The sequence below is a fragment of the Choloepus didactylus genome, chromosome 6 (assembly GCF_015220235.1).
Source record: "Choloepus didactylus isolate mChoDid1 chromosome 6, mChoDid1.pri, whole genome shotgun sequence".
Taxonomy (NCBI): domain Eukaryota; kingdom Metazoa; phylum Chordata; class Mammalia; order Pilosa; family Megalonychidae; genus Choloepus; species Choloepus didactylus.
The window spans coordinates 155,185,533-155,212,737 of record NC_051312.1 but is presented as its reverse complement, the minus strand read 5'-3'; the positions used below and the strand labels follow the sequence as shown (position 1 = coordinate 155,212,737).

Sequence of the window (27,205 nt, the reverse complement as noted above, 5' to 3'; positions counted from 1 at the left end):
GTTTTCTAAGGAACTGCCAGACTGATTTCCAGAGTGGCTGAACCATTATACAGTCCCACCAACAATGAATAAGAGTTCCAATTTCTCCACATCCCCTCCAGCATTTGTAGTTTCCTGTTTGTTTAATGGCAGCCATTCTAATTGGTGTGAGATGGTATCTCATTGTGGTCTTAATTTGCATCTCTCTAATAGCTAGTGAAGCTGAACATTTTTTCATGTGTTTCTTGGCCATTTGTATTTACTCTTCAGAAAACTGTCTCTTCATATCTTTTGCCCATTTTATAATTGGGCTGTCTGTACTATTGTCACTGAGTTGTAGGATTTCTTTATATATGCAAGATATCAGTCTTTTGCCAGATACATGGTTTCCAAAAATTTTTTCCCATTGAGTTGGCTGCCTCTTCCCCTTTTTGACAAATTCCTTTGAGGTACAGAAACTTCTAAGCTTGAGGAGTTCCCACTTATCTTTTTTCTTTTGTTGCTTGTGCTTTGGGAATAAAGTCTAGGAAGTGGCAATGTAATACAAGGTCTTGAAGATGTTTCCCTACATTGCCTTCTAGGAGTTTTATGGTACTGTCTTTTATATTGAGATCTTTGGTCCACTTTGAGTTAATTTTTGTGTAGGTGTGAGATAGGGGTCCTCTTTCATTCCTTTGGATATGCATATCCAACTCTCCCAGCCCCACTTGTTGAAAAGACTGTTATGTCCCAGTTCAGTCGCTTTGGGGGCCTTATCAAAGATCAGTCAGCTGTAGATCTGGAGGCCTATCTCTGAATTCTCAATTTAATTCCATTGATCAATATGTCTATCTTTGTGCCAGTACCATGCTGTTTGACAACTGTGGCTTTATAATAAGCTTCAAAATCAGGAAATGTAAGTCCTCCCACTTCATTTTTCTTTTTTAGTGTGTCTTTATCAATTCAAAGCATCTTCCTTTTCCAAATAAATTTGATAACTAGCTTTTACAAGTCTGCAAAGTAGGTTGCTGGAATTTTGATTGGGATTGCATTGAATCTGTAGATGAGTTTGGGTAGAATTGACATCTTAATGATATTTAGCCTTCCTATCCATGAACATGGAATATTTTTCCATCTTTTAAAGGTCCCTTCTATTTCTTTTAGTAGAGTTATGTAGTTTTCTTTGTACAAGTGTTTTACATCTTTGGTTAAGTTTATTTCTAGGTACTTGACTTTTTAGCTGCTATTGAAAGTAGTATCTTTTTCCTGAGTGTCTCTTCAATTTGTTCATTTCTAGCATATAGAAACATTACTGACTTATGTGCATTAATCTTGTATCCTGCTACTTTGCTAAATTTGTTTATTAGCTCTAGTAGCTGTATCGTCGATTTCTCAGGGTTTTCTAGATATAAGATCATATCATCTGCAAACAATGACAGTTTTACTTCTTCTTTTCCAATTTGGATGCCTTTTATTTCTCTGTCTTGCCGGATTGCCCTGGCTAGCACTTCCAGCGCAATCTTAAATAACAGTGGTGACAGCAGGCATCCTTGTCTTGTTCCTGATCTTAGAGGGAAGGCTTTCAGTCTCTCACCATTGAGTACTATGCTGGCTGTGAGTTTTTCATTTATGCTCTTTATAATACTGAGGAAGTTTCTTCCAATTCCTACTTTTTGAAGTGTTTCTATCAAAAAGGGATGTTGGATTTTGTGAAATGCTTTTTCAGCATCTATTGAGATGATCATTTGATTTTTCTTTTGATTTTTTAATGTGTTGTAATACATTGCTTGATTTTCTTATGTTGAACCATCCTTGCAAGCCTGGAATGAACCCAACTTGGTCATGGTGTATGATTTTTTTTAACGTGTCTTTGAATTCGATTTGCAAGTATTTTGTTGAGAATTTTTGCATCTATATTCATTAGGGAGATAGGCCTGTAGTTATCCTTTTTTGTATCATCTTTGCCTGGTTTGGGTATTAAATTGATGTTAGTTTCATAAAATGAGTTAGGTAGTGTTCTATTTTCTTCAATGTTTTGAAAGAGTTTAAGTAAGATTGGTGTCAATTCTTTTTGGAAAGTTTGGTAGAATTCCCCTGTAAAGCCATCTGGCCCTGGGCATTTATTGGGGGAAGCTTTCTGATGACCGATTGGATCTCTCTGCTTGTGATTGGTTGGTTGAGGTCTTCTATTTCTTCTCTGGTCAGTCTAGGTTATTCATATATTTCCAGGAAATTGTCCATTTCCTCTACATTATCCAGTTTGTTGGCATACAGTTGTTCATAGTATCCTCTTATAATTTTTTAGATTTCTTTGGGATCCGCAGTAATGTCACCTTTCTCATTCATTATTTTGTTTATATGGGTCTTCTCTCTTTTTGATTTTGTCAGTCTAGCTAGGGGCTTTTCAATCTTGTTGATCTCAGAGAACCAACTTTTGGTGTTATTTATCCTCTCTACTGTTTTTTTGTTCTCTATGTCATTTATTTCTGCTTTAATCCTTGTTATTTCTTTTTTCTACTTGGTTTAGGATTGGTTTGCTTTTCATTTTCTAGCTTCTTCAGTTGATCCATTAGTTCTTTGATTTGGGCTCTTTCTTCCTTTTTAATGTATGCATTTAGTGCTATAAATTTCCCCCTCAGTACCAATTTTGCTGCATCCCATAGGTTTTGGTATGTTGTATTCTCATTTTTATTCATCTCTGTATATTTAGCAATTTCTCTTGCTATTTATTCTTTAACCCACTGATTGTTTAGGACCACAGTGTTTAACCTCCAGGTATTTAGGAAATTTCTAAGTTTCCGATGGTTATTGACTTCTAACTGTGTTCCATTATGGTCAGAGAATGTGCTTTGAATAATTTCAATTTTTTTTTAATTTATTGAGGCTTGTTTTATGTCCTAGCATATGATCTATTCTGGAGTTCCATGAACACTAGAGAAGAATGTGTATCCCAGTGATTTGGGATGTAATGTTCTATATATGTCTGTTAAATCCAATTCATTTATCATCTTGTTTAGGTTTTCAGTTTCTTTATTGGTCTTCTGTGTGGTTGATCTATCTATAGGAGACAGTGATGTTTTGAAGTCTCCCACAATTATTGTGGAAATATCAATTGCTTCCTTTAGTTTTGCCAGTGTTTCTCTCTCATGTACTTTGTGGCACCTTGATTGGGTGCATAAACATTTATGATTGTTGTTTCTTAGTGTTGAATTGCCCCTTTTATTAGTATGTAGTGGCTTTCTTTGTCTCTCCTAACATCCTTCCATTTAAAGTCTATTTTATCTGAGATTATATTATTACTCCTTCTCTCTTTTGGCTGTAGCTTGCATGAAATATTTTTTCCATCCTTTCGCTTTCAATTTCCTTGTGTCCCTGTGTCTAAGATGAGTCTCTTGTATGCAACATACTGATGGTTCATTTTTTTTTTTTGATCCATTCTGCCAATCTATATATATCATTTGATTCGGAAGTTTAATCCATTTACGTTCAATGTTATTACTGTGAAGGCATTTCTTGAATCAGCCATCTTATCCTTTGGTTTACGTTTGTCAGATATATTTTTTCCCTCTCTCTCTTAATGTCCTCTAATGTACCCATACTGAATCTCTTTAGTACTAAACCTTTCTCCATGTCTCTCTCTCCTTTCTTTGTTTCTCTGTTGGTAGGGCTCCCTTTAGCATCTCAAGTAGGGCAGGTCTCTTGTTAGCAAATTCTCTCAGCATTTGTTTGTCTGTGAAAAATATAAGCTCTCCCTCAAATTTGAAGGAGAGCTTTGCTGGATAAAGAATTCTTGGTTGGCAATTTTTCTCTCTCAGAATTTTAAATATGTCATGCCACTGCCTTCTTGCCTCCATGGTGGCTGCTGAGTAGTCACTTAGTCTTACGCTGTTTCCTTTGTATGTGGTGAATTGCTTTTCTCTTGCTGCTTTCAGAACTTGCTACTTCTCTTCTGTATTTGACAGTGTGATCAGAATATGTCTCAGAGTGGGTTTATTTGGATTTATTCTCTTTGGAGTTCCCTGGGCATTTATGATTTGTGTATTTATGGTGTTTAGAAGATTTCCCCAACAATTTCTTTGAATACTCTTCCTAGACTTTTACCCTTCTCTTCCCTTCTGGAACACCAATGAGTCTTATATTTGGACATTTTATGTTATCTGTCATATCCCTGAGGTCCATTTTGATTATTTCAAATTTTTTCCCCATTCTTTCTTTTGTTCTTTCATTTTCCATTCTGTCATCCTCCAGGTCACTGATTCACTGTTCAGCTTCCTGTAGTCTTGTGATATGAGTATCCAGAATCTTTTTAATTTGGTCAACAGTCTTTTATTTCCATAAGATTGTCTATTTATTTACTCTTGCAATTTCTTCTTTATGCTCTTCTAGGGTCCTTTTCATGTCCTTTATATCCTGTGCCATGCTCTTCATCATGTTCTTTATATCTTGTGCCATGCTCTCATTGTTTGTCTTTAGTTCTTTGATTAATTGTTCCAAGTACTGTGTCTCTTCTGATTTTTTGATTTGAGTGTTTGGGCTTGGGTTATCCATACCATCTGGTTTTTTCATATGCTTTAAATTTTTCCGTTGTTTTTGGCCTCTTGGCATTTGCTTAACTTGATAGGGTTCTTTTAGGATATGTAGACTGATTCCAACCCTTATCTCTACTTTGTCAGATCTACAGCTTCATGCAGTACACTTTAACTAACCAGCAGGTGGTGTCCACGAGCCACCTATTCCCCCCAAGCTAGTTCTCCCCCACTTTGTCTTTGTGGTGAGGGGGGTTGTGAGTCTTGTGGGGTTCAATTGGTGCACCAAGCTTGTGTGTGTAGTTGGTGTTGCCCACCCTGCATACGGGGTATGTGTCTGAGCAGATAGGGAGCAGGGACAGCTTTAATAATCAAATCTCCCAGGTGTTCCTGGAGATTTAAAGCTGTTGCAATAGTCTAATCCTTCAGTTCAGTCTTGTCACAGTTTGTCTCTGCCACTGACCCACAAGTACTTGGTATTGGCATATGGTCCCTGGGACATGCGAGTGGGTCCCTCTTCCAAGCCATGCACTCCTAGGTCCTCTGCTGAGAGATAACTGTGCTATATCACAAGTGAGTGCCATCCCCCAAGGGAGGTTCAGGGATGCAGGGCTGTGTAGGTGCATTCCCAGTATGCTGAAAGGATGGCTGAATGGGGTGTGCTAATTTCCCCTTTCCACACAGCTCTGCCTTCCCAGCTCCAGGACAATCCGCTGAAGGTGTGGGAAAGGCTATTGTCCACACCCAATATTGTGGTGTGTGTGTGTGTTGTTGGAAACACTTCCTGTCACACTGGGTTGTTTGGGGCAGCTCTGGGCTGTGGCTCTGGGGCCAGGCAGGAGTGTTCCCTGCCCACCAGGAAGAAGACTGTAAGGGGGCACCCCCCTTTTCTTGGGAAGTTGTGGTGTTTAGCGAATTTTCTCAGCCACTGGACTTATTGCCTTGTGTCTCAGAGCTCTCTTAGCTCTGCTGTTGTCTGGGCCCAAATTTCAAGTCTTTGAGGCTTTCTGTAATGGGCTTCTTAGAGTAATCGTTTTAGAAAAAGAGAAAAAGATTAAAAAAAGAAAAGGAAGGGCCCTCCTTGCAGATCTAATGGGCTATTGAAATGCTAAGAGACAAGGAGATTATGGCCATTAAGAAACAAACAAAAAAGCAGAGAAACCGGCTCTTCAGATAAGGAAACTTGCCTTCTGGATTTTCATATGGGCCTGACTCTGCCTGAGACCTGCTCTTCTGGATTCTATGTTCACCAGAACTCCAGAAAGTCTCTGCTTTTATCTTTGGGTTTTTCTTGCTGTTTTTGCTAGTCCTATCTCATCTCCACTGGGCTGACTGCTCCAAGATTCTCTGGTGTCTGGTCTCAGTCTATCTATATTTGGAGTTTGGATCAGCCATCTGAGGTTTCAACAAGAGCCACAACTGCAGTTCTCCCTCCTCATTCCAAGCACCAACAGCCCCTCCTCCCACTGGACTGAGCCTGGCAGGGAGGGATGCAGGTCCCCTGGCCACCAGAACTTACAGATTTTGCTAATCTCAGCTGTTCCACATGTTCATGAGTGTTGTATGAAGTATACCCAAAGTCAAATTGCTCTCTGGTGTCTGGTCCATGCAGTTCCTGGCTTTCTACCTACTGCCCTGGAGAAGTAAATAAAACCTACACCTCACCACTCCACCATCTTGCCCCACCTCCCGCAAAGGTCCTATTTATAAGAGTTTACATTCACAGGAATGGATCAAGATTGAGAGCATGTTTTTCTGGGGTACATCCCTCAAAGCCACCACAAATCCCAATGCCAAGGCCTTTCTTATTATCCTAGGCTGGGCTTTCCACAGCCAAGCAGGTTTGCAAGACACCATCGGGTTGCAGCTTCCATGGCAGTATTACATGCAGGAAGGGCACCTGTGTGCTGCTGATGTCCTATGCAGCCAAGGTCAAGGTCCTGGGGGTCATTAATCCAATTTCCACATGGGGCTGAAGAACACAGAGGATGTATGGGGCATTCATGCCTTTGCATCTGGGTTTCCTGGAGGTCAGTGAGATTCTGCTTGTGTCCTCCTGAGCTCAGGTCTCCCAGTGCAAAATAAGGAAACAAGTAAGATTCTCCTAGGGACAGGGGAGAACACAGGGCTTTCTTATGCCAATTGCAGCTCCAATCCTCAGAATAAAGGAGGTAGGAGAATAAGAAGGGAGGGATGTATGGAGGAATGGTGAAGAAAGGGGAGTAAAATTTACTATTATATCTAGAAAAATCTCTTCCCATTCATTCCCAGGCCCCACAACTCAGCAATGGCTATGCCTAAAAATACTTATGAATTGCCACCCTAGCTGATATTCCATTCAGGCCAGAATTTCTCCAAATTAGCCTTTTCCAGTCTTCTTCAGATGATCTCCTTCCCATATCCTATCATCAAACTCACAGCACTTTCACTCACACAGAAAAAAATAAAGAAAAAGAGAAGAATGAAAGAACAAATGAACAGAAGGAAGGAAGGAAGGAAGGAAGGAAGGAAGGAAGGATGGAAGGAAGGAAGGAACGAAGGAAGGAAGGAAGGAAGGAAAGATAAAAGGAGGAAGGAAAAGAGAAACGTGAAGTCCTAAGCCCAAAAAGAAGGTTGTTTCTGGCAGGTACCATTGAATATCTCTGTAATACTCCACTTTCTGTGCTTAGGCATGCATGTCTATGTGTGAATATAAGTGTGTACACCCTTCTTGCCAAGTCTGCTTTCATCTATTATTTACTGCAAGCTCTCTATTGTCTGGCACGTGGCCTTTTCCATATGCCCATTGCAGCACAGGGTGGGAATATAATGACAAATAATAATTACAACCATAACAATAATAATGATTGATGCTGCTGACTTCTCCAGACTTTTGTGGTCCAAGAACAGCAGCTGCTATTTCTGAAGAGAAGAGAGTTGGAGAACTGTAGGGGAAATGTATTTTCAAATCAATCTACCCTGTATCCATGTGTGCTTTTCCACAATGTGGCACATGTAAATGGCTTTACAATTTTGCCAGAACATTTGTCAATGAGGAACTTTACTTATTTTTAGTGAAGCCCAATAAACATTTCTGTTTAGTTTCTAATGAGGGATATACAAGGTCTAGAGAAATAGTTAAAGGTAACTTTGCATGGGCTTGCCATTGTATCTTAGATTGAAGTTTTCATTGAATAAGTACATCAATATCTAGATCTGTTACCCTGAATTTATTACCCACCATGGGAGGAACTACATGATTATGTCTTAGTCTTCCAGAGCTGCTACAACAACACCACACACAGATTGACTTCAACAGCAGTAATTTGGCGTCCCACATGTTGGAGTCTAGAAGCCCAATGCTGAAATGTCAGCAAGTCTGTGCTTTCTCCCAGGGTCAGTAGCGTCCTGGTGAGGCAGCCTTCCGTTATGTGGCCATCTCTCTCTCCCATCTGGCTTCTTCTGACTTTGGGCATTTTTTGGCATGCTGCATCCGAATTTCCTCTCTTTATTCTCACACTGATTCAGTTGGGCCACACCTTAGCTAAGAATAGCATCTTCTAAAGGTCCTATTTACAAATGGGCTCACATGCATAGGAACACAGATTAACATCTGAACATCTTTTAAGGGGAATGTGGTTCAGTCTCCAATAACAGACAGCTTGGCTTTACTTTGTCCCAGTGTATCCTTTGACACATTGTGATTATGCAACACGAGACATGTCAAGGTTCTAGCAAAACAAGTTCTTGTTTTCTTTCTAGGAAACCTTGGGAATTATGAAGCACTGTTTGTCCAGGGAAGCATCTCTAGATTATTCTCCCTGGCCAGGTGAATGTTGCAAGGGGGGCTGTTACTTTTCCGCACACCCCCTCTCTGAGGCTGGCAACAGCTGGGTGCCTTCCTACCTGTCCCCCACAGTTTGGCCATTGTTCCTGAGGCCCCATGTGGGCATGCAGCCCCTGATGGATGTGCACAGCCTTCCTCACCACACAGGTTCTGCCCTACTGCTGTAGTAGAGGGGCCTTCACTTCACAGCCCTGTGTTTACTGCCCACACAGGCAGGGGTTCTGGGGGTGGGGGCCATGCACCAAATTTCCAGTTGTTCTGAAAACTTCTCACTGGAACTTGTCACATTTCTTTTCTCATTCAGCCACTTGGTTATATAACCATGCACTGTGGACCCTTTTTTGTTGTCTGTGGGGAGAGGGTGGTCACTCGCTTTTTCCACTTCCTTCTGCCTGGAGCTGGGAGAGGAGAGGAAGCCAGAATCCTCACTTGTGCAGACTTTCCCCATGTCTTCATCAGCTGGTCAGAGGGTTAAAAGCCCTTGATTTCGACCAGAGGGAGGAGTTGAGCCTAAACTGCATGTTCCAACATCATCTTCATCACATTCTATGATAAGTGTCAGTTGTACCATGTCAGCCATTGATAAAGTGTAATTTCAAGTTTAGAGATGATTAGCTGGGCAGGGCTTATGCATGTCTGAGGATCAGCCCACAATACAATGAATAACACTGCTCCTCCACTATTCAACATATCGCCCCTTTGGGGTTTCCAGATAAAATACAGGATACCTGTCAAATTGGTATTTCAGAAAAACAACAACTAGTTTTTTAGTCTACTTGCAACTCAAATATCACATGGGACATAAAAATACTAAAAAATTGTTCACTGATTACTTAAGATTAAATGTTAATGGATATCCTTTCTTTTTGTGTGCTAAATCTAGCAAACCCTACACACTCTAGCATAGTGGTTTTGAGCATAAACTTCCGTGCCAGACTGCCTGTGTTCAAATCCCTATTGTACCTTACCAGATGACCAGCGATCTGGGGGATTTCACTCACTGTGCCTCAGCTTCTATGTTGATAAAAGGGCCATAATAAGTAATACCCACCTCATGTGTTTCACATGGGACTATATGAATCAGAACATGCCAAATGCGATGTCTATCCATCCATCTATCTCTCCCTCTTCTCTCCTCTCCTTTCTTTCTCAGTGTCCTTTCTTGGCAGGGCAGTTGGGACAGACCAAGGAGACCAATCCTGAGATGAAACAGAGGCCTGGGAATGAGAGTGGAGAGTCATCTGCAGAAACTATGGTAGGTGCCAATATGGGAGAAGGATTATGCCAAATGTACTAAAGAACCAAAGACCAGCATGTCCCGAGATGGGTGAGGAAGAATGGAGAATCTCTAGGGACTGAGGATGAGAGGTGAAGTCAGAGTTCTCAGCCCAAAGGTTGGGGTCCAGAGACAAAAGAGCATTTAAAACTAGAATCTGGACAGTCAGGAAGCTCGGAACACAAGCTGGTCTCTGCTCTTATAGATCAACCAGTAAGGGCTAGGGGCAGGGGCAGCCACTCCTGCCCAAGGAGCCAGGGATGTGCTGGACAGGGTGCCTTCTAATTCTTCATTCACGTTCCGATTGAAATGTGGAAACATCCTGCCAGAGGGCAGAGCCCCAGCAGCTTCCTCCAGGTGAAACTGCTCAGAGGGTGTGACTGCCTCCCCTGTCAGACCGTCCACCTGCCTTTCCCCAACTCCTTCACTAGGAATTTAAGCTAATCATCACCCAAGGCTCTGATGAAATGCAGACCTGCTGTCTAAACAGAACCCCTGACATTTCCAGAACCCCCACCCCCATGCATAGCATCGCCCAGGAGCTGTGAGGTCTCCCAACCATTTGGAAAAGAGCCAGCATAGCTTCTGCTCCTCACATCCAGTCCTTCTCCTACCCTCACATCCTCCTGTCCTATCAGCTGTGAACCTGCCTCGGCTCTCCACTCTGCTAAGAGAAGCTGGAGGGACCTGCTGTCATCTAGAAAACAAACTGCATGATGACCCTCTTCCTCCACCACCCCACCCCATTCACCCAGGGTTCCGTGTCAGATGCTGCTTGACATCTTCAACACCCTGCACCTTGGCAGTAACTGACTGAGGAGAAGGAAGAGAAGATTCAGGTGGGAGTGAGGCGGGGCATCCAGTAGAGAGGAGCACTCATGACCACATCCTCCACCCACACCTGTGGACTCCTTTACTCCCTCATCCTGGCTCTGTCCATTCTCAAATCAGGGCCTGTGCCTTTCTGCACAGACTTAAAGAAATGTATTGCCCCAGAGCACCATATATTTGGGTCCTCACAAACAAAAAGAAATAGAGATGGAAGACAATTTTCTACTTAATCAGTGTTAAAAACCCTCTTTTGCCTCAATTATCTGGATGTTTTAGGTCAATTGCCTATAATATTCATTCACGGTATCAGCATTTTATCAGGGAAGAGCCTACAGTCTGTAGCAACCACTTTCAAAACTGGCTTAGCAAATATATGTATATTATTATTATAATATCATTATTGTAGTAATTATTATTCATTAATTGATATCATTATCAATGGATAGTGTACTTATTTCATTGTCATCTTTGTTGCTATTATTATTATTCATTAGTTCCATCTCAAAAAGCATTCTCTTTGAAAGAAAAAGGTAGCAAAAACTTGATATCTTATAATAAAAAAAATAAATGGTTTCATTAGAAGCTACTAAAGAATAGCTGTTTTGAAAGTTTTCTCTAAATTCTGCCAGTCTTGTTGGAAGCAATCACAAAAATATTTAGATGATTAAGAGAAGACATACGTTTAAAAATTGTTTAATTTGCACAACAGGCAGGTTTGTGCAAATTCAGAGAAACACGAGCAAATGACTTCAAGGAAATCGTGTTCTTAAAAGAGGAAGGTTATGGGCCAGAGGAGGGATTCGAGTTCCTTGTTTTCAACCTGAGCACCCCTCCCCCAATTCATGAAAACTTCCTCAAAAGGGAAACCATTAGCTGCTCTCTTCACCAGGGCCACTGCTCACCTTTGTCTCAATGCCCTGTAACTGAGAAGGTCTCTCCGTCCCCTCTGTGAATGGCGGCGTCTCCAGCTCAATTGTCCATTCATGCTGATCCACGCTGGCACGTGAAAGAGCCCTGCCTTATCTCGTAAAACACATTTCATTTCAGCCAGGAGACACAGAGGACTCTGGCACTGCATTTGCATAATCCATTCCCCAGACATATGGAAAGCCATATAGCAGTCTCTTAAAAGGGGTGTCTGGAATAAAGGAGCCCAAGACGGTGATTATCAGACCATCCCCAATGCCAGCTTCGTACCCAGCACTAAAGAGAACAGTGTGGGAGGTCCTGTGTGTACATTCCCTCCCCCGGGGTCCTGGTGGTCCTGGGAAGCAGGGCAGGGCTGGGAGATGGGCCTGCCCCAGCCACACAAAGGTGCCGTCCAGACACTAACCCAAGCCAGGACCCCACAGAGATTGTGGTGCAGAAGCGCAGGCCTGATTTGAACACCGGCTCAACCACCAAGAAGGGCTGTGATCTCTTGGGGCCTGAGTTTCCTCATCTGTAGATGAAAATCACACTTACACTGGGATGCCCAAGAGCACAGAGGCTCTCTCTCTCACTGGAGCTGGCACCCCAGTCACGTGGCATCACCCGGTATGAGAGCTCAAGCCTTTGTGGTTTTTCAAGCTGAAGGCATGACCTGGCCCAAGCTCCTGACCCCTCTGACCTCCTCTCTCAGGTAATGAACAGTCACACTTGGAGGCTGTGCCTTCTGTGAGTCACCATGGAGCCAAGCAAAAGTCACCTACCCACTAAGGGTCAGAGCCCTGGTCCTGGCCTTGGAGCACCGTATACTGACCCACTGAGCACCCAGCAGCTCATCACCAGCAACAGTGACACGTTCTCCTCTTGGACACTTTCTAAAGGGACACCAGTGAAAGTCCACAATGCAGGAGGAGCTTGGGCAAATACCTCAGACAAGATGCAGAGAGCATTTTAAAAAGGAATATTTGGGTGGCTCAGCTTACAGGAGCAAAAATGGGGTAGGAAAAATTCCCCAGAGAGAGGGGCAGAGAGGGCTCAGGCTTTGAAGGTTGCACGGGATTTGTTTGGGAGATACTGGCTCCACACCTGTCAATGGCTGCCCGATGCTGTAAAAAAGGCAAGACTGGATTGCCTCTTCCTCTCACTCTTATCGCCCTGCACTTTCATCACTGCTCGAAAAAACAATTTGCTTTGAGTGTCTGATCTCTCTCCACCAAAGAAACCCAGCACTGTCAACAGGTGGTCCCAGGCCAGCAGTGGGGTGTGGGGTGTGGCGATGGTGGGTTGTAGTAATAACACAACCATTTGGCACATCCGCTGCACATGCCTTTTCCAGGCCAGTTTCTGTAGACAAGCCACAGGGCAAAGAGTGATCCCCCCCAAACAGCTCCTCAAGGAATCCAGTCCCCCCAGCCTGTGAGCCCTGCTATCCTGGTGCTGATGAAGATGGTGAGAGCAGTGATAACAAAAGCCACATTCTCTCCACGCGTGGGTTGGGCACGTCCCATCAGTCCTCGCTGCAATCCTAGCAGGTGGGGTGTCATTACTGTTCCTATCTAACTCGGGGGGAAAAGGAGCCTCTGTGCTTTAAATAATGTGCAGTTATCAACAAGCACACAACAGAACCCCTTTTTCAGAGCTGCCTACCCTTTGAGGCCAGTTGCAGAATCCCTTTATTGATCTCCCTTCAGCACTTTGGTCTGCACCACACAATTGGCCATTAGATTACAGGGCATCTTGCTTTCTCATGATCTCATTTTGATGACCAGAGTAGAAGCTTCTAAGGACAAGGGCAAGGTTGGAGTCTGTGCCAGTTTGAATGTATTATGTCCCCCAAAACACCATTATCTTTGATGCAGTCTTGTGTGGACAGACTTATTAGTGTCAATTATATTTTAATTTTTTGATTGAGTGTTTCCATGGAGATACCACACACCCAACTGTAGTTGATAATTCTGACTGGATAATTTCCGTGGAGGTGTGGCCCTGTCGATTCAGCATGGGCCTTGATTAGTTTACTACAGCACTATATAAGCTCAGACAGAAGGAGCAAGCTTGCTACAGCCAAGAGGGACACTTTGAAGAATGCACAGGAGCTGAGAGAGAAGCTGCAGAGACATTTTGGAGACAGCTTTTGAAAGCAGACTTTTGTTCCAGAGAAGCTAAGAGAGGACAAATGCCCCAAGAGCAACTAAGAGTGACATTTTTGAGGAACTGCAGCCTAGAGAGGAACATCCTGGGAGAAGGCCATTTTGAAACCAGAACTCCGGAGCAGATGTCAGCCACGTGCTTTCCCAGCTAACAGAAGTTTTCCAGATGCCATTGGCCATCCTTCAGCGAAGGTACCCCCTTACCTTGGACACTTTATGACCTTAAGACTGTAACTTTGTAACCAAATAAACCCCCTTTATGAAAGCCAATCCATTTCTGGCATCTTGCTTAATGGCAGCATTTAGGAAACCGAAACAGAGTCCTCAGTGTCTTTACCCCCCTGGTGGCCCTGCACACAGCGTTTGTGGAATGGGCTGCAGGTGAGAGATTTTGCTATCTTAGGGTGGGTCTCAGGGAAGCTCTTCCCCACCAGGCTCAGCTATAGAAAAGGATACAGGTTTTTACAAAGGTGTGTTTCATCAGATCATCATGAGGCCTGCGGACCACTGTGAAACAACCCAGTGTCTCTTGGCCGTTTTCCAGCAGGACCCTTCTCGGCTGTGCAGGGCTTGCTAGGTTTCAGAGGTTCACCTGGGTCTTTCTGCCCTGAGCGGAGCATCCCCTGTAGCCCTAAGGCACCCATGGCAGCTTCTCTCTCCCTCTCCCAGAGGCCTGAAACTCAGGCCTTCCTAGGAGATCCCAGGATGAGGGAGATGCCTGCTAAGTATTAGCTGCAGGAGAGCAGAGGCAGAGGAGACATGCAGCAAAAGGGAAAAGGAGAAGAGGTAGAGGCTTAGCCAATAAATCTTCTCTCAGTAGGGGCTTGGGATATATCTGGGCCCATGGCAGACATGGACCTGCTCTCCCAATACCCCAGGAGAGTGTGCATGTTATAGGTAGGGAAAAGTCTCAGCAGACTCTGGGCACATTGGCAGGGCCAGACCAGACCCCCCTACTAGCTGCAGCAGAAAAGGGGCATTGATTGGTTCAACCCCTGAGAAGTTAGATTCTGGGCATAGCTAGACCCTGAGGCTCAAACAATGTCACCAGGGGCTGGATTTGGGGACACGGAGTGGGGCACTATGGTTCCTAAAGGAAGAAGGGCAGACACACAGCAAGTGTTTGCCACAGCCTTATAAGGCAAGCTTAAAAAGGTGGGGAGGAATGAGAGAAAAACTAGTTAAAAGAGAAGTGAAAGGAAACATAAAGAGAAATAATGATAAAGAAGAAGGAAGTGAAGCAGATGGAAAGGAGCTGAAAGGGACAAGGTGAGAGGTGTCGATCAGAGGAGAAATTCCCTGTGGGTATTCAAAGCTTATGGCAGATCTCCAGCAAGGATCACCCAGAAACCCACAGAAAAGTGTTTGGGAGCAGTGCTGGCTCCATGACAATTAGTGCAAGACATCTGACCCTTTCCAGGCCAACCCTCTGAGCAAACGCCTCCCACCCTCCCGCTTCATCACTCATCGCTGCAGAGAAGGTGAAGCATAGCCAGTGCTCAGTCACTGAACACTCAGACAACCTCACCCCACTGCACATGTCCTTTCAGGGCAGGCTCAGGGTCTCTCCCCTGGGGAGATTCAGCCTGAGACTGGAAACTGGAAGGATATTTCTTTTTAAGTAAATAACTTTTCTTTTTTCTAACACAAAGTAATGCAGTCACTAGAGATGGATTCACAGTGTTGCAGTGTTCTCCAGAAGAAACACTGAGATGGACTTTGGGGTACAGGTGTTTGTCATGTTGGTTCCACACCTGGAAAAGAAGCCAGCACTGGCAGAGGACCTAAAATGCAGTGCTGGCTCCACAAAGCCCAGTAGGGAGCTGTGGAGTGAGGTGTGCCCAGGGGGTTGTCACAATTCTGGCCTTTAAAATGCCTCCTTGCTCAGTCACCAGACATGGGTGTGGCCTTCGGTGAGATGAGATGGATCACCGGAGGCTGTCTGCTTCTGTACTCCCCTCAGCTACATGACAAGTCTTCTCTGAAGGGGATCTGGACAGCCCATCTCCATTCTACTACCGTCCAAATGCTTGCACTTCTCAGATTCACTCCACATGTTTGGAGATGAGCTCCAGGATTCTGGAGGAAATCCTAAAAGAAAGAGGAGAGTGGATGATCTACAGCCCTACCACTGTGGCTGAGCTTGGGGCCACCATGAAGCTTCTCATCTCCTTCTTCTACCATCCACACTAGATACTTCTTACCCTCAGCTACCATGTCTACTGGTTTCAGGGGTTGATCTAGAGCCATGATCCAGAACCTCATCTCCAAAAGGCCTGAGCCCCAATTCAGCCTTCCCTTCCAGTCGTCAGTGTTGATTTCCCTACCTATTAAAGTCACAGCCAATCGAGAGAGTGCCAAAAGTCACCCATGTTTATCACTTGGATCCAAAAGTACTTCCCCTGCCCACATTGTATAACATGAGACTTACCTCCTCCTCATGATCAGGGTTGATTACACAATGACTTCCCTTTCTTGCTAGCTGGTTCCTGGAAAGAAAGATCCCAACATGTCCAGGAAGCAACTGGACTGGAAATTGTATTAGACAAGGTTCTCCAGAGAAAGAGATCTGACAGGATATATGTATATATACATACATACCTATGTAAATATTGAGATTTGTTATTGGATTTGGCTCATGCATCCTTGGAGATTGACAATCAAAATTCCATAGAGTAGACCACAAGTTGGAAAATCCAATGAGGGGGAAGTTGAGTTCCCCAGGAGAAGCTGGCTGTCTGAAGTAGAAAATCTTATAAAATTCTCAGTTATTGCATTAAGGCTTACCGCTGAGTGGATGAGGAGACTCCTCTCATTGCTGAAGGCAATCTCCTTTGCTAATTGTAGAAGCATCAACTATAGATGCAACCAAGTGACTATAGATGCAAATCCATCTATAAAACACTCTCACAGTAACAATCAGACATCAATGCTTGCTTGACCAAACAACTGGACAACATAACCTGGCCAAGTTGACACATGAAATCAACCATCAGAGGAATCTTGCTGCATCCCTAGGAGAAAATATGCCCCTTTTGAGAGCAGAATCTCTAAACCTATAGATCCCAGAGAAAAAGTGAGGTATACCATCTTCCAGTAGATCATTAGAAATGGGGTAAGTGGGGCCACTCCTGTTTCCACCCACTTATTCCCTTACTTATATTTTCTTCCTCTTCAGAACACAATGCCATATAAAAGTTTTTGATTCAATGCAAATTCTTTATACTAGAGAACATCATCTGGTCCTCCCAGAGTATGGTTTCCAGTTAACACTTCTGATATACTGCAAAAAGGCTATTTCAACACTCTGTCAATCTGGAAGTTTCTGACTGGGATGGTATGTGATATAATCAGTGGATCCCTAACTGTGAAACAGGTTCACAGATCCAGCAAGATATCATGTGAGATTCCCGCACTTAGGGATCAAACACCTTATGGGTCCTCAGAAAGTGGTGCTACTCTGCTGGCAAGAAAGGCATGTTCATGGCTAGAATATGTGTCTATTGTGAGATCAAACCTCTGTTCCTGTGTGAGGAAAAGGGCCTCCAGTTTGTGATGTCAGAGTAACAGCTGATTGACCCCTTTGACTGGGTATGCCTCACAAAGGTCCCCCAATTTGCTCCTCCCCGGTTCCTTCCCTCCTTAACTGACACCCAGATATCCCAGGTATTTGGTTGCTAAGTGCCCCTTATGGCATGCTGTGACAAATTTAGAAAACAAGCTCCATTTTGGTGCCATTTGCAAAAACCCATTAGGTTTCAAATTCAACCATTCAAGTAATAACTTACATGAAATATAACCTCTCCCTTATTAACATATAATTGTTTTTGCTCACTTAATCCTGTTACTTCAATTACTCTGTTACCATCAACTTCTGGTTGGTAAAGCCCTTCACCTTTGTAAGTCCCTGTGGGTGTGAGTATTGATAAACTTGGACATCCCATGCTAGATGTTGGGTGTGTCATTAGTGCAGCCATCTGGAAAAAATTCCCAGATGGGAGACTGTTGCCAAAGGAGATTTGAGGAGGACCCTCCAGAATGGATGGAAATGCTCCCCTAGGGTATAAGAGGCCTATTGTCAAATGGTACCAAGTGGTTTTGGTTTACTCAAGAAATGGTGCCACATTGTGAGTTCATCACTGGTCTCTGTTACAGGCTGGTGGGACATTCAACAATCAGCAGCTACATCAGCTTTGGTGAGAGAACAAGCTCTTGGGCCCATATGTAGTCTCCATCTCTGCCAGAGAAGCCCTTATGTTGATGAGTCCACTGCCCTTGGGGGGCTAATGACAGACACTGGCTGGTTGCTGGTTTAGTGTCTCTTTCATGGGAGCTACTCTCCAGTGGGTCTTAATATATGATGCAAAGATCTTCACACCCCTTGCCTATCCATACACCCTTGGCCCTCTATTCCAATAGTCTTTTATTTTTTTTCTTTATTAGAGTGATTGTGGGTTTCTAAAACCATCATGCATAAAATAGAGAATTCCCATATGCCACCCTACTATTAACACCTTGCATTGGTGTGGAACATTTGTGACAACCGATGATAATGCATTTTTATAATCATATTACTAATGATAGTCCATGGCTTAACTTAGGGTTCCCTGTTTGTGTAGTGCACTTCCATATTACGATGTATACAATCTAATGTTTCCTCTTTTAATCACATTCAGATATATATTTCAGTGCTGTTAATTACATTCACAATGTTGTGACACCATCACTACTGTATTAGTTAGGGTTCTCTGGGGAAACAGAACCAACAGGAGATATCTGTAAATATGAGATTTTATAAAAGTGTCTCATGCAACTGTGGGGATGCACGAGTCCAAATTGCATAGGGTAGGCAGCAATCTGGCAACTCCAATGAAGGCCCAGGGGAGGCTGGCTGGCTGAAGAAGTGAAAGATCTCTCTCTTCCCCCTTAAAAGTCTTCAACTGATTGGATTAAATCCAGCTGATTGAATTCTCTCATTTCTGAAGGCATGCCCTTTTGTTGATGTAATCAGCCACAGATGCAACCAATTGACTAATGATTTAATAAACCAGCCTTCTGGTTTAATAACCAGCCACAAATGTCCCTTGCTGTAAGGTTTAGGCCAGTGCTTGCATGACCTGACACCTGGGCACCATCACCCGGCCAAGTTGACATATGAACCTAACCATCACAACCACCATCCATTACCAAAACATTTTCATCATTCCAGATAGGAACCCTGTACCTTTTAAGCCTTAACATCCCATTTCCTATCCCTACCCTATCCATAGGTAAATCATATTCTAGATTCTGACTCTGAGTTTGCTTATACTAATTATTTCAAATCAGTGAAATCATGCAACATTTGTCCTTTTGTGAATGGCTTATTTCATTCAACATGATGCTCCAAGGTTCATCCATATTGTCAGATGTATCAGGACTTCACTCCTTTTTATAGCTGAATAATATTCCATTGAATATATATACTACATTTTATTTATTTGTTCGTTTGTTGGTGGACACTTGGGTTGCTTCCATATTTTGGCAATTGTGAATAGTGCTGCTGTGAACTGTGATAAGCAAATATTTTTTTGAGTCCCTGCTTTCAATTCTTATGGGTATAAGCCTAGTAGTGGGATTGCTGTGTTATATGGTAATTCTATACTTAACTTCCTGTGGAACTGCCAAAATGTCTTCCATAGCAGTTGCACCATTTTATATTCCACCAGCAATGAATGAGTGCTCCTATGTTTCTGCATCCTTTCCAATACTTGTTGTTCTCCTTGTTTTTTTTAAACAGCAGCCATTCTAGTGGTGTGAATGGTATCTCACTGAGATTTGGATTTGCATTTCCCTAACAGCTACTGGTGTTGAGTATCTTCTCATGTGCTTTCTGGCCACTTATATATCTTCTTTGAATATATGTCTATCCAATTCTTTCACCCATTTTTAAATTGATTTGTTTTACTTTTTATTGTTAAGCTTAAGGATTTATTTATATATCCTGTGTATTAAACCTTTATTGGATATGTTGTTTTCAAATATTTTCTCCCATTGTGTAGGTAGGATTGACATCATAATGATAATTAATCTTCTAATCCATGAACACAGAATATCCTTCCATTTATTTGTCTTTTTTTATTTCTTTTAGCAATGTTTTGTAGTATTCTGTGTACAAGGTCTTTACACCCTTGGTTAGATTTATTCCTAGACATTTGATTGTTTTAGTTGCTACTGTGAATGGAATTTTTTTCTTTATTTCTTCTTCTGGTTATTCATTGTTTATGTATATAAGCACTACTGATTTATGTGTTGATCTTGTACCCTGCCACTTTGTTGAATTCATTTGTTAGCTCTAGGAGCTGTGTTGTAGAATTTTCAGGGTTTTCTGTATATAGGATCATGACATCTGCAAATAGTGAATTTTTTTCTTTTTCCTTTCCTATTTAGATGCCTTTTATTTCTTTTTCTTGCCTGATTGCTCTGGCAAGAACTTCCAGTGCAATGTTGAATAACAGTGGTAACATTGGGCATCTTTGTCTTGTTCCTGATCTTAGAGGAAAAGCGTTCAGTGTTTCACCATTAAGTAGGATGTTAGCTGCGTGCTTTTCTCATATGCCTTTTATCACATGGAAGAAGTTTCCTTCTATTCCTAGTGGTCTAAGTGCTTTTAACAAGAAGGAGGCTGAATTTTGTCAAATGCCTTTTCTGCATCAATTGAAATGAATGATTATGTGGTTTTTTTCCTTTGTTATGTTAATGTGGGGTATTATTGATTTTCTTAGATTAAACCAACCTTGGATACAAGGGATGAATCCCACTTGAACAAGGTGTATAATTCTTTCAATATGCTGTTGGATTCAGCTTTCTAGCATGTAGTTGAGAATATTTGTATCTATATTCATAAGAAATATTGGTCTATAGTTTTCTTTCCTTGTGGGATCTTCATCTGTCTTTGATACGAGGGTGATGTTGGCGTCATAGAATGAATTAAGGAGTGTTCCTTCCTCTACAATTTTTTGGAAGTGTTGAGCAGAATTGGACTTACATCTTCTTGGAATGTTTGGTAGAATTCCCCAGTGAAGTCTTCCGGTCCTGGGGCTGCTCTCATGCTCTGCACCAGGCTCCTCTAGGGGCTTCAGTTTTCTTGGGGGACACACCTGGCCATGCACATGCTTTAGTGCAGGAGCATCTCCTGTTGCACACTGCCCACCAGCTCCTTCGGCTTCAGCTGGGATATGATCTCTTCCATTCTACCTCTGCTGTTGCTCTGACTGTGAGTCTGGTGCCCCGAGGGGCTATTGTGTCTGCTGAGTGTGGACACAACCCCTGCTTTATTTCAAGAGACCCCAGGTGGCTAATTTATTTCTGACTTCAATTTAGATGCAAAACCATTCCTCCTTTTTTTGGCCAACCTCCCAAAGGGATACAGCATCTGGTCTTGCTGGCCTGATGTTTTCCACCTTGAAGATAGGGTGGCTTCTCAGGCTCCTCGCTTCCTAGCTCTCTCTCAGCTGGAGGTTTTTCTTCAGAAGTTTTCTTATCAGTATGGATCTTAGACATGAAGTCATCTTGTTAATGAAGCTCTATACAAATGGGGCACTTTTTATTCCAGATTCATTTTGAGCCAGACTTTTATGTACAAAATAACTCTTGCTATCTAACAGGTCACAGATTTTCTGGCTGATGTAAGTGACTTCTGACTTTGTTTCATTGTAGCTTGCCCTCCTGGATATATTTTTATTGGGTTTTGAAAGTCTTAAGGTCCCACCCTCAAGTAGAGCAATATGGAATGTGTCAAAGTTGCATGGTAAGTTTTGGATCATAACTGTAAATGTCATTCATCCATTTCTTTAATCAGTCATTTCTTTTATATCCAGAGATTTTGTGCTCCAATGTTGTAGATTTATATGCAACCTGTGACATTTATGAGCACTAGGTGTGTAAAAAAACAAAATATGCAAACTGCAGTCATGAATCCAAGGCCATTTCACAGAAAGAGCCCACTCACATAATGGTGGTGGGGAAGGATGAGGTATGCATGGTCACAAAATATAAAGAAGCCCAAGGTCTTCATTTGTAATTCTGGTTACTGCTCAGCTGAGTCCACCTCATCTTCACTGTCAGGATCTGTGCCATTGTCCATGAACACGTGTGGCTTGAGAAGGAGATCTGGGGGGTTATCAACTTTACTCTCCCCCCCTGTTTCCAAATCAAAGTCTTCAGTGTACAGCTCACAAAACTCCTCATCTTTGCTCACTAAGGCAGAAAAAGAGCATCTCTCAAGAACTGGAGAAATTGACTTTAGGCCTAAATCCTTTAGATGGTGTGCTGGTTTGAATGTATTATGTCCCCCAGAAAAAGCCATACTCTTTGGTGCAATCTTGTGGGGCAGACATAATAGTGGGGATTAAGTTGGAACATTTGAATTAGGTTGTTTGCATGGAGATGCGCCTCACCCAACTGTAGATGATAACTGATGGGATATTTCATGGAGGCATGGCCCCACCCATTCAGGGTGGGCCTTGATCAGAGAAGCCATGTAAACATGCTGACTCAAAGAGATGGAACTCAGTGCAGCTGTGAGTGATGTTTTGAAGAGGAGCAAGCTTGCTAGAAAGGAACGTCCTGGGAGAAAGCCATTTTGAAACCAGAACTTTGGAGCAGACGCCAGACACGTGCCTTCCCAGCTAACAGAGGTTTTCTGGATGCCATTGGCCATCCTCCAGTGAAGGTACCTGATTACTGATGTGTTACCTTGGACACTTTATGGCCTTAAGACTGTAACTGTGTAGCCAAATAAACCCCCTTTTTATAAAAGCCAATCCATCTCTGGTGTTTTGCATTCTGCAGCATTAGCAAACTAGAACAGATGGCTACAGATGGCTACCCTGGGAACTTTCAGTTCCACCTCTCTTGCAGGCTCATAAGTGTACTTGGGGTGGTTGCTTCTGGGAATGTTGGAATAGCTTCCATGGCAGTCCTCCTTGGAACCACACTACACTTCTTGGATGGGGTAGTTGTTATTACTTTCCAAGTGACCATTCAAGCTGGACAGATTGGAGAGTTCTGCAGTATTTAAAGATAAGGCTTTTGGCCTATGGCTTCCACTTTCTTCCACTATAATTTTTCTAAGGAGCTGAAAAGGCTCATATGTGACTTCTGAAAGGTGTCGTTTAGTGTCTTCAATTTTAGACTCCATTTCAGGCACTTTAATAAAGAAGTGAGTAGCATAGGGAGAAGTCAGTAGGGAAGAAGGTGCGGTTTTGGAATCTCCACCTGTGTGTCATGGCTGCGTGAATGGCTTGGAATCAGGTGGCTTGTAGGGCATAGTCTCTGACTCCTGCCTGGAAGCATCTGTGGCCAGAGACTTGACTAACACCTTTGTCAACAGCCTGTGCTTTGAGGGGTATAGGGATTCTTTGAGCTCCACCTCTGTTGACAGGGACTTCACCAGGCTTATGAAGGGTTTTGCCCTGGAAAAGGTAGAGGATGAGGCACTGGATGAGAGGACAAGAGACTCAGAAGGAGAGGACAGTGGGGAGAAAGAACTGACTTTCTGCTTAGAAAGAGGACACACTGGGAGAGCTAGCTGAGGGCTCTGATGAAGATGTTCCTGGGGGAAGAGCCAATGGCACTGCACTTAATACTGAGCTGCTGGAGGAAGGGACTCCACCCAGCTTTGCAGTGTTCTCGGATATGGGCAGAGTGGCAGGGGCAGGGACACAGAGAGTACATCTTCCAGGGCAGGCAAGATAGCAGGGCCCGCAGCATCAGGGCTGCCCGGTTCAGGATACAGCTCTTCCTTGGCTTCAAGCCTGTTAGGATGCTTTGGTCATCCATCGCCTCCTCAGGTACCCCCTGAACTCCTTCTGTTCCTGCTCCTCTTCCCAGGATGCCAAGAAGTGAATGGTGACAATGTTTCAGGACACAGACCTCTGCACATGCACTTTGGGGGCTGATGGTTTGGTCTGTCAATGTTCTTTTCTGCACAGCTACCATTTAGACTTATCATTGCCGGCTTCACAAAGGCTCAGGCTTCAGCTCTGGCTCCAGCAACCCACCAGCCCCCAGGCCTCATGATGCATTTCTGGTGGCCTGGATAAGGGATTGGCCATATAGACCTTCCCACAGTTCTGATGGCTTTTGTAGCCACACACATTATTCACTCCTGCAGGCAATTCTGGCATTCGCCCTTTGCAGCATGAGTCATCACTCCTCCAGGCTTCCTGATGCCATCCTAGTAGCAAGTTCACACCACCTCCCAGGGTCTTTGCAGAATGTTAAATCGTCCCGCTCAGAACCCAGCCCTATGTGTACTCCCCAACTCTGGTACATAATGGTTAGGTTTTGAAGATTTGGGAAGTATAGTCCTCTTTCTCTCTTTTCAGGCCTGGCACATCCCAGCAGGATTGTGCTGTGACCCACATGCCATCCTGTGGGGGTGGGTGTGAGGGGCACTGCATCCTCTTCCATAAAGGGGAGTGCTAGCTCTGAAGAGGGAGGAAATGGCCACATGCGAACAGTCAGCATAACAGACCTCGCTGGTTGGTTGTTCAATCATGTTCAAAGCTCACCCACTCTTACTTTTAAGTCCCGGCTTGGTCCTTGGCTTTCTCCACCCTTGCTCTGCAGATGAGAGCTTCTTTGTATGCAACAGGGGCCATCTGGTGCTCCTCCATGTTTTCCTATTGTCTGTTAGCCCAGCTGTTTATAATCTTTCCGCAGGGCAGCAGAGGCACTTAGCAATAGCCATTGAATCGCTCTATGGAAATAGCTTCTATTTTCTCCATTAATGTCATACACCTGTCACAATTGCCCTTCAAACAGTATACCACCACTGGTGAAAGTTTTAACAACTGGATCACCACCCCATGCCAGGAGCTGATTGTGGCCCACCCACCACAACTGAGAGATCACCTCAAACCCCAGCTCCTGCCATCTGGGAACACTCCAATCATGAACTGTCACAAGTCACGGTCTCCAATAGCAGAAACTGAGACAGAGCTTACAGTAAAAGATGTTTATCAGGGATCAGTACATGTGAAAAGGAGGATTAGGCAGGGGAAAATGTGGATTGGGAAGCAGCCTCAGCAAAGTCTTGAACCATCTGGCAGGGAGCTCTGGGAAGAGTGTCACTGGTGAGATTATCTTACATTGTGCAAAAATGGTTGAACCTTCTTAACACATCACTCAGCCACTGGATGTGGGCTGTCCAAGGAAAGCAGTGAGGCTGCTTTCTGGGGAGACAGACCATGAAACAACCTTGGGATAACAAAGATTTCTGAGCTAGAACATTAAAAGCCTAATCAATAAAAGGAATTGATGAATTGGATTTTCGCAAACTTAAAAAAATATATGTTATTAGAAAGACTGTTTAGAAAATGAAAAGATCAGCCACAGACTGGAAGAAAAATATTTGCAGTACATATATTTGACATAGAACTTGTATCCAGAATATGTAAAGAACTTTTATGAACAAAAGATTTGGACAGCACCTTCACTATATATACATCTTCACTCTACTATATATATTACAAATAAGCACATGAAAAGATGCTCAACATTATTTGTCATCAGGGAAATGCAAATTAATACCACAATGAAATATCACAACGTAACCCTTAGAATCTCTAAAATCAAAAATCTTATAGCAAATGACTATAAGAATGTGAAACAGCTGAAACACTCAGACTTCGCTGATGAGATTATGTAACACATCACTCCTTTGGAGAACTATTTGGCCATTTCTTCAACATGCATACATAATATGACTGAACAATTTTGTCTGTAAGTAGTCATCAAAGAGAAATGATACTTAGGTCACACAAAGACTTGGACACAGATGTTCATAGCATCTTTATGTGGAACAACAGGCAAGGGGATATACAGACTGTGGTATATCTATACAATGCATTACTAATCAGCAATTAAAAAGAATCAGCTATTGATAAATGCAACAACATGGATGGTCCCCAAAACATGTTGAGTCAATGTAACCAGACACAAAAGAGTAGGATCCCATTTATGTGACACTCTAGAAAAAAAAAATTAATCTAGAGTGATAGAAAGCAGACATGTTGCCTGGGGACATGTGAGGGGTTGACCATGAAGCAGCATAACGGAACTATTCAAGGGGGTCGAAAATATTCCATATAATAATTGTGATAGTGGTTACACAGATATGTCTTTGTCCAAACTCATCAATCTGCACAATTTAAGTGGGTGCAATATATTATATGTTAATTGTCCTCAATAAAATTGATTTTAAAAACTTAAAAATCAAATTTCAATAATCACTATATAACAACAGGTCCTCCAGCAAAATTTATATAGTAATTGATAATCAATTGTTGGAGGATGTCTGAGGTAGCAAATTATATTTGAAATGGTATTGAAGTAGGGGCTAGTGGTTGTGGATTTGTAATACATTTTTTTTTCCATTCTTACAGTTTTGATATTAAAATAGTTTCACAACAAGTCAAGTTTATTCTGTAAAATCTCACGAAATTAATACTTAAAATGTATAGTGTTTCTATTTTGGTAGTGGATGGTGGTAATGGTAGTACGACATTGTGAATGTAATTAACTGTACTGAATTATATATCTGAATGTGGTTAAGAGGAGAAATTTTCTGTTGTACATGTTACTAGAATAATTAAAAAAAAAAAATCCGTGAAAATGCACAATACAAATTGAACCCTAAGTTAAACCATAGACTATAGTTAATAGTATAATTACAAAATGTGTTTTCATCAAGTGTAACAAATGTGGCACAACAATGCAAGGTGTTAATAATAGGATGATGTATGGGACTCCTGTATTTTATGCATTATTGTTCTGTAAACTTACAACTTCTCTAACAAAAAAATAAGTAAATGAAATGGAAACCCAGCTCTCTTGCTGAATCCAATATATGCCAAGTTTGCATTGTCACAGGAAATCTTCCAGTAAATCAAAAAATAAAACAACAGCACTGCGGTTTCAGAATACTGTCAAAGGCACCGCCTCATTACTCCTTTAACTCTGGGTTCATGTGCATATTATATATCTCTGATAGGCTCCACATAGCATCAATGATCTAAATTTGGCTAGAAACCCTTCACCATGTTTCAAGGTTATGAAATAGTGATGTGAAATGTTGGGAAGCAAAAAGAAACAAGAAAATAAAACTTCCTTTAAAAAAAAAACGTTTCACAGCAAGACAAGTTTATCCTGCAAAAACACAGGATTCCTGATCATGGTGTAAAATACCCAGCCTAATTAATCCAGCCTTTGGCTTTTCTTTTATCCCACCTTATTAACATGCCTTTCGCCATTCAAATATCCAGAATACACTTCTGGTTCTATTAAAATTGCTTTGTGAGGCAGGGCAAGATGACAGCATAGAGAGGTGTGGAATTTAGTTAGTCCTCTAGAGCAATGAGTAAATAGCCAGGAACAACTAGTAAATAGTCTGGAACAACTGTTGGGGTTCAACCATGACAGGACACACATCGCACACTAGCCTGGAATGGGTGGAACAGCTGAGATCACAACATAGAACTGTAAGCAAAGCTCCCCAAAGTGCAGAGCTGGTGCCACTCCCCTACCAGCATGGCAGGCTGAACTGAAAAACTCCCCTGTGGAAAAAAGAAGCAGGTTACCTGGAGCAAGGGAAAGTAACTCAACCCAGCTCCAATTGTGGTTTTAATTAACAAATTTGGACTACTGAATACAAGATACAAGCACA

At 42.6% G+C, this 27,205-nt stretch overlaps 1 pseudogene; it reads right to left on the bottom strand.

The window, feature by feature from the left end:
• Positions 1-23,488, bottom strand: part of LOC119537433 — a 188,218-nt pseudogene extending 164,730 nt beyond the window's left edge.
• Positions 23,489-27,205: the final 3,717 nt, after the last annotated feature.